Here is an 8,880-nt window from a genome sequence, read left to right as displayed (position 1 = left end):
ACACTTAGTGATTTCCTTTAAAAACGAATTAAAACAAATTCTGAAAATGCAATAAACTTGGATAATTCATATAAAATAATCCGTAACTCGGATGAAAAAACTTTGTACATGAAAGTTGCTCAGAATGATGAGACGAATCCGAATACGCAGCCCGTTCATCCGCCACACATCCCTAGCATAGCAAACACGCAACTTTCCCCCTTCGGTTCATCTATCCGAAAACAGGAAACACCGGGGATACTTTCCCAGATGTTTCCCCCTTCGCCAATATCACCTAGTACTGCGTTAGGGCACACCTAGCACCGCGTATTGCCATGTTATGCCTTGTGTTGCTTTGATTGCTCTATTATTTATTGTGTTCCCCCTCCGTTACTTCTTTCCGGTAGACCCCAAGACTGCCGGTGACCCCTAGTTCGACTACGGTGTTGACGACCCCTCCTTCTTGTCTGAGCAACCAGGCAAGCCCCCCCCCTTGATCACCAGTTATCGCCTACTCTTCTCTATACTGCTTGCATTAGAGTAGTGTAGCATGTTACTGCTTTCCGTTAATCCTATTCTGATGCATAGCCTGTCATTGTTGCTACAGCTTTTGATACCTTACCCGCAATCCTATATGCTTAGTACAAGATGCTAGTGTTCCATTAGTGGCCCTACACTCTTGTCCGTCTGCCATGCTATACTACTAGGACGGGATCACTCGGGAGGTGATCACGGGCATATACTATATACTTTACACTGTTACATTACAGGTGATACTGTTTGGAGATGGGGGCTGAAGGGGCAGGTGGCTCCATCCAGGTGGTGGTGGGCCTGAGTTCCCGACGGCCCCCGACTATTACTTTGAGGCAGAGTGACAGGGCAGGTTGAGACCACCTAGGAGAGAGGTGGGCCTGGCCCTGGTCGGCGTTCGCGGTTACTTCTAAATAACACGCTTAACGAGATCTGGGTATTTGATATGAGTCTGGCTACTGGCCTATACACACTAACCATCTACGTGGGGACAGTTGTGGGCACTCGACGTCGGGGTATCAGCCGAAGCCTTCGTGACGTCAGCGACTGAGCGGCGCGCACCAGGTTGGACTGCGTAACGCAACTTCCTTTGTAATGGAGGTTGCTAGGTCTGCTCTCCGCCGCCCTCACAACGTGCAGGTGTGCAATGGGCGATGGGCCCAGACCCCTGCGCCATAGGATTTAGACCGGCGTGCTGACCTCTATGTTGTGCCTAGGTAGGGCTGGGACATGTTGATCTTCTGAGGCCGGGCATGACCCAAAAAAGTGTGTCCGGACAAAGGGGATCGAGCGTGTTGGGAAATGTGGTGCACCCCTACAGGGAAGTTGATCTATTCGAATAGCCGTGTCCCTCGGTAAAAGGACGACCCGGAGTTGTACCTTGACCTTATGACAACTAGAACCGGATACTTAATAAACACACCCTTCCAAGTGCCAGATACAACCGGTGATCGCTCTCTCACAGGGCGATGAAGGGAGGATCATCGGTTAGGATTATGCTATGCGATGCTACTTGGAGGACTTCAGTCTACTCTCTTCTACATGCTGCAAGACGGAGGCTGCCAGAAGCATAGTCTTCGACAGGATTAGTTATCCCCCTCTTATTCAGGCGTTCTGCAGTTCAGTCCACTGATATGGCCCTTTACACATATACCCATGCATATGTAGTGTAGATTGTTGCTTGCGAGTACTTTGGATGAGTACTCACAGTTGCTTTTCTCCCTCTTTTCCCCCTTTCCATTCTACCTGGTTGTCGCAACCAGATGCTGGAGTCCAGGAGCCAGACGCCACCGTTGACGACGACTCCTACTACACCGGAGGTGCTTACTATTACGTGCAGCCCGCTGACGACGACCAGGAGTAGTTAGGAGGATCCCAGGCAGGAGGCCTGCGCCTCTTTCGATCTGTATCCCAGTTTGTGCTAGCCTTCTTAAGGCAAACTTGTTTAACTTATGTCTGTACTCAGACATTGTTGCTTCCGCTGACTCGTCTATGATCGAGCACTTGTATTCGAGCCCTCAAGGCCCCTGGCTTGTATTATGATGCTTGTATGACTTATTTATGTTTTAGAGTTGTGTTGTGATATCTTCCCATGAGTCCCTGATCTTGATCGTACACATTTGCGTGCATGATTAGTGTACGGTCAAATTGGGGGCGTCACAAGTTGGTATCAGAGCCGACTGCCTGTGGGAATCCCCTTTCCAACTCCTTGGCCGAAGTTGAGTCTAGTCATTGCAAAACCTTTACTAACATGGCTGTGTGGCCTATGGGCCCACGTCGCCATTGGGTGGTATTAGGATCTTTTATTCCTCGTCTATGATCTGGGACTCTGATCTCTCTCCTATTCGGGTTTAATGAATTTACTAAAAATCTAACTTAGGCTCTCGAAAATACTTTCTCCCGGAGAGCCCCTTCAGTCCAGATGATCGCCGGCTGCACCAGAAGATTTCGAAGATACTCTCCGATATTCTGTCGTGACCTTGTGCCTGTTGCTTTTGCAATTCCCTTCCATCAATAAACCTCTATGGATAACCATGTACACATGCCATTCATATAATCATTCCTCATTGATCTTGTTATTACAAGATACCCTGAAATACTTGTTGTTGGTCCGAGAATCCTTGTGCCTACTGCCTTGCAGTTCCTTGTCACCTGAATACACCTATAAACTAATCCTCACACACACACACCGAGGATTTGTTTCTCCCCAGTTGTTCATGTGTTTCACCAAAGTCTTCGAATACTATTTGATTTTCCGAAAATCCTCAACAACTTATTGCTCTTTAAATTCTTGCTTGCTTGCATTATGGTTAATCCCATAAGTATAGTAATCTTATTGGCATCCTTTGCCACTATCATTTTGAGCTCATTGATTCAGTATGTTGTGAATGCTCACAATCCTCAATCAAATCTTGGAATTCATCCTTTTGGCTCAGACGCCATTTTTAAACATGAGCTGGATCTCGAACAACCAAATTGCCATCGATTGTACCCCTAATGTCTATTCAGCTTATCCATTCTTAATCAGATCATTGGCTTCTGATCCCTTGATTTGGAAATGATAATTGCTTTGCATTTGAGCTTTGAGTTAGTCAGTTGTTTCTATACTCCAATGCCTTTGCATTGTTTCTTCTTCTGATTGTGTGTCGATGCTCACATCAGCTCCATTGTGGATCGCCAGATCCTTTGTTGAATTACCATCCAACAATGTCCTTTGTATAAAAAAAACCTTAAGAAGTTCTTCCCTGATGCATAATGCCATTGGTAATTCCTATTCTGTGATATGGCCAACGATGCTCTGCTTTCAAGCTTGAGTTATCTACTTCTGAACTTTGTAGTATATGTTCCTAAGATACCCGATGGTTTGAACCAATGCCTTCCCTAATTTGTGCAAACCCGGAAGATTTCACAGGTCATACTTATCTGGTATTGCACCAGGTAAAACTTTCAACAACTAATGTCATTTTTAAAATATGAGAGGTGAATGAAAGGTTATGCGTTGAACAAGTGGGAGTCGACCTTGAACCCTGTGTTCATGCCCATGGAAACGATGTATACCTTATCATGGAAGCTTCTCTTAAAAATAATTATCCCCTTGTTATAAGTTCATATTGTATCTGTGGACGTGGTTCCGACCATGTTTCTCCTTGATTCCATTCCTCGTGCAAGTTTGAGCACTTGTCTTCCGCAGAGCATTACCCTAGTCCAACCTCTACTTTGATATGTCGTCGAGTATTACCCCCCTGGTATCTCGAGATTATCATGGAACTACATACTTATTATGAGTTCTTCATCAAGTGCTACATTCTCACTGATTCCAATTTTTCATAGGCTCTGAGTTATTAAACACTCAAAGACACTGATAACTGACTCAAGTCCGCATCGCGATTAAACAAATCTTGGTAACCTTCATTACCTATGAGTTTGAACTCCATCACGTCATTCGTAGCCTGCTTGGCTATATCCTTGTCGTGCCGATTTTAACTGTGCAACCCGGTCCTTCTTCCCGAAGCAAAAATTTCGACGGTGAGCTAATCTTACGTTGATCTTCCTCGTCATATCAATTGTCCTTGAACAACAAGCTTGATTTCAAGTTTGTGTCGTACCCATGGTTTCAATAACTTTTCGCTTCATCATTCCGTTGACTTGATGTCATCGCCAATTGATTACATCTTCATGAAATCTCTCGACAACTGTGTCGGGATGATCATCAACATCCTAAGCTCTTCCAAGATATATATCGAATTCTTGATGGGCAATACCATCCTTGACCCTCGATGATTCGTGTTATCATCAACCACTTTATTGCCTTCCATTCAACACAAACTTGTTCGTGTTTTGTGTTATACCTTGAGATCCTTGCTACCTTGCATTTGTTCTTCTTTACCTTGGAAGTATTACCATCTTTTATGTCAAGAATGTCGTGAGAGTTTCACCACCTCTTATGAAATTCTTTATATGGTGATGCTTCTCGCCGTCACCATTCTAACATTGAACGTGCAACCCAGCCCATATTTCGGGTGCACCTTTCAAGCAATGTTTAATTAAGTATTTTTTTCTCCTCCATCATACATCATTATATCATTTGATATGACAAATGTTACCTCCTTGATCACATAATTGTGGAGACCTATCTTTTTGGAAATCTCGATGAATTGTCGCCGATTCCATCAGCCACCTCCTCATCCTCTCGTTGGTTTACTGATGAACTCTTGTTTTGGAACTCGTTTCCATAGTTCATTTGCCGAGAATCTTACATTGTCATCTCGTCAATTTGTGTTGCACCTCTTCTTCTCAGGCATCCTGAGTCTGAGGTAGTTTGACACCAATCAGATCTGAATCTCGGTCAGATGTGATGCTTGGGACATATTTCCAAGAGTTATAACATTGTTCTTTATACGAACCGGTAAGGTGGTGTCATGCCTAGCACACCTGGCCGGAGGACCTATTGCTATAGCTTCCTTTTTAGTAAGGATAACCATTCTTCCATGAGGAAATTGTAAAACTTATTCTACAAGTTGTTCCTGATGGATCCTTCGTGCATCCAAATTCTGAACCTTACTTGTTGACCATGTCAATGCTATCTCGAAGCATGTCTGTGCTACTCTAATCATCGATAAGAACATTTGAAGCACAATGCTATATTTCTTTATCAATTATCCAAACACCGTTGTATGGGTAATGTCATGAAATTTCTCTCCCCTTTCCTAAACAGTTTTCTACGTTATATCCTGTCATGGCTATCATGCTTTGTTTATCCTTGGGAAGGATATACCCCCTGAAATTTGTGTTTAAAACACATTTTCCTTTCCATTGTTCTGTTTAATATGAAGATCACCTTTCCTTTCCATTGTTTTGTTTAACCTTTCTGGTGACCTATATGATCTAAGCAGTAATGTTCTTTTGCTTATGTAAACACCTTGGTGTACAACCGTGTCAGTAAGACCCTGTTGCTTTTGTTGATAGCATTCCGGTAACCACCGATGGACGAGAACTTTTCCTATTGGTCCGCCTTGTTCAACGAGCAGGAAAATGGTTCTCTTCGCCCCTCGCCCTTGGTACCGATGTTGTTGCCGACATAATTGATAGTATATCCTCTAACATGCCTTGCTTGCATGATCACGCAATGACGTCCCCGCCCTGCCTACTTTTAACCCACATGGTGGGCCCATAACCCACAGTTCCACATGATCGAAACTTGCCTCTCCTGTACACCCCATGTTCCCAAAGTTATTCCTCCCGCATGGACTTGTATGCAATTCATGAGCCACCTTCCGATGAGACCATCAATTCTGGCATCGGACACAATAATTATTCCGTTGCTTTGAAACCCCTTTCACCTACTGACTAAGCATTGAATGATTGCCTGGTTGCTTGAAACTTCTTATTGTACCTTCCAACTTTACTCTCGATGTGTTTTATTTGTTCAACTCGAGAGGTACTCATATGCTCATTCATGGGTTAATCCCAGATTATTACCCTTATAGCATTCTGTCGTTGCCGACCTGCCCCGTTACCTATTCGTAAATACGATGAAGATCCCGAAGAAAGGATGCCGACTTCATCATGATGACCTGAAGCGGAGAAATGAAGACATCAATGTAATGGACCGATCTCTTCGAGAAGAGCAAGCCAGAATGAGAAGACCCGCTAGATTCGTTACCAAACCTTCCCCCTTTCACTACCTCTTAAATCTTGGGACGAGATTTCTTGTAGTGGAGGAGAATTGTGACGCCCGGATAATTAAGCTACAGTAAGCCTCTGGTAATGATGCCACTTCACCTCGATTACTATTGCTAATCTCGCATTAGTTCAGAACCAATCCAAATACAAATTTGAATTAATGTCAAATGATAGAAGTTTTCAAACATTAAAACTAAAATGTTCGGGATGTGGCAAATAATCCATACTAAATATTGGTGTAGAAACCACACTCTAAAGTATTTAAATGCACCATAATAATTAAAACATTGGCAAAACTGTTATTTAATAAATACTTTTAAATAATAAATAATTACAAAACTATTTTATTTAGGTGCCAAAGTTATTGTGGCAGAGGTATATTTAGTAAGGCAAATTTGGGTGTCAATCATATATTTTACAAACAAAAATAAATTGTGAGATAAAATAAAACAGTAAAAGAATAATAAACAAAAATAGAAAAAAGAAATAAAAAAAGAAAAGAGAAAAGGCCTTCCCCCACTGGGCCTCGGCCCACCACATGCCAGGCCGGCCCATCCCCATCCCCACTCCCTTAACCCCCTGGTGCCGTAGCCCTAGGTACCGGTCGCCCACTCCCCCTCCCACAATCCCCACATCTCTCTCCCCTTCCCCGATCCAGATCGGGATCGGGGGAACGAAACCCCCCACAGCACCTTGACTCCTCGCCCCTCCCCTCCCTCGCGCGACGCCCGCCGGAAGCCGCGGATACGCCTCGCGCCGACCGCGCCGCCGACTGGATCGACCTCGCCGCTGCCGCCTGGGACCACATCGCCGGAGCCGCCCCGCTGCTCGGAGTTGCGTCGCCGCCCTTGCCCTCCACCTTGACCGCCTCCTCACTGGACCTCGCATCCACATCCTCTTTCCCGCCGGCCGCCAGCAAGCCTCGGCGCCCCCTCTCCCCATCAACGTTGGTGAGGCCCCGGGCCTCTCCCCCTCTCTGCCTCATGCCTCGCTCACCGCACGCTAGAACGACAATGCATGCGCCCGCGATGAGCACACGCTCACCGCGCCCCGTGCACCTTCTGCGACGTGCTCCCCGCGACCGAGTCGTCCTCTCCGTGCGCCCCTCCCCTGTTGGCTTCGAGGCGCCGCGCGCTGTGCACCGACGCCCGCGCCCCGCCTCGTCCCTACCTCCCGCAGCCGCCCTGCACTACCGCTGCAGCCTCTGCTGCTGCCGGAGGCCGCCGACATTGTCCCACACGCGCCGGCCGGCCCCTGCCCGACGCCCGCCTTCAGTCGCCTGCTCCAGTCGCTGTGCCACGCACCACCGCGCCCCCTGCCGCTCGCGCCTGCGTCCTTGGCCGCGCGCGCCTTGCACCGCGCGTGCCTGCCCTCTCGTCGTGCTGCTCCGGCACCCCGCCGTGGCCGGCGCCCCCTGGTAGCCTAGGCGTGCGCCCAAACGGTCTAGCGCCCAGCGCCTGTGGCCGACGCCCGCGCCAGCTAAGGTCCACTGGCCCTATGACAAAGGGGCCCCACCGCCTAGAACGTTTTGTAAAAAAAGGGATTAAGAAAATTAATTAAATATAAAAAACCAATTAATTAATTAATTAATTAATTCTGTTTAGATTAACCTAATCATTAGGTAAACTAATTAACTCTGTTTAATTAACCTGCTTATTAAACAGTCTATGACATGTGGACCCTGCTGCTAATTAAAGGTTAAAACAAATAAAAATATACAAGCCTATGACATGGAGGACCCACTTTTACTGTTCATGTGTTCACCAGTCAAATGTGACTGGGTCAACCCAGCCACTGGACCCCACTTATAAGCCACTATAGCTAAGCTACTGTTGTCTACACTTAGTAATTTCCTTTCAAAATGAATTAAAATAAATTCTGAAAATGCAATAAACTTGGATAATTCATATAAAATAATTCGTAACTCGGATGAAAAAACTTTGTACATGAAAGTTGCTTAGAACGACGAGACGAATCCGGATACGCAGCCCGTTCGTCCGCCACACATCCCTAGCATAGCAAACACGCAACTTTCCCCCTTCGGTTCATCTGTCCGAAAACGAGAAACACCGGGGATACTTTCCCGGATGTTTCCCCCTTCGCCGGTATCACCTAGTATTGCGTTAGGGCACACCTAGCACCGCGTATTGCCATGTTATGCCTTGTGTTGCTTTGATTGCTCTATTATTTATTGTGTTCCCCCTCCGTTACTTCTTTCCGGTAGACCCCGAGACTACTGGCGACCCCCAGTTCGACTACGGTGTTGACGACCCCTCCTTATTGTCTGAGCAACCAGGCAAGCCCCCCCCCTTGATCACCAGTTATCGCCTACTCTTCTCTATACTGCTTGCATTAGAGTAGTGTAGCATGTTACTGCTTTCCGTTAATCCTATTCTGATGCATAGCCTGTCATTGTTGCTACAGCTGTTGATACCTTACCTGCAATCCTATATGCTTAGTACAGGATGCTAGTGTTCCATTAGTGGCCCTACACTCTTGTCCGTCTACCATGCTATACTACTGGGCCATGATCACTCGGGAGGTGATCATGGGCATATACTATATACTTTACACTGTTACATTACCGGTGATACTGTTTGGAGATGGGGGCTGAAGGGGTAGGTGGCTCCATCCAGGTGGTGGTGGGCCTGAGTTCCCGACGGCCCCCGACTGTTACTTTGAGGCAGA

Source organism: Triticum dicoccoides, chromosome 5A (assembly GCF_002162155.2).
Source record: "Triticum dicoccoides isolate Atlit2015 ecotype Zavitan chromosome 5A, WEW_v2.0, whole genome shotgun sequence".
Classification (NCBI taxonomy): domain Eukaryota; kingdom Viridiplantae; phylum Streptophyta; class Magnoliopsida; order Poales; family Poaceae; genus Triticum; species Triticum dicoccoides.
The sequence above is the reverse complement of the archived record's forward strand: the minus strand, read 5'-3'. Positions refer to the sequence as shown.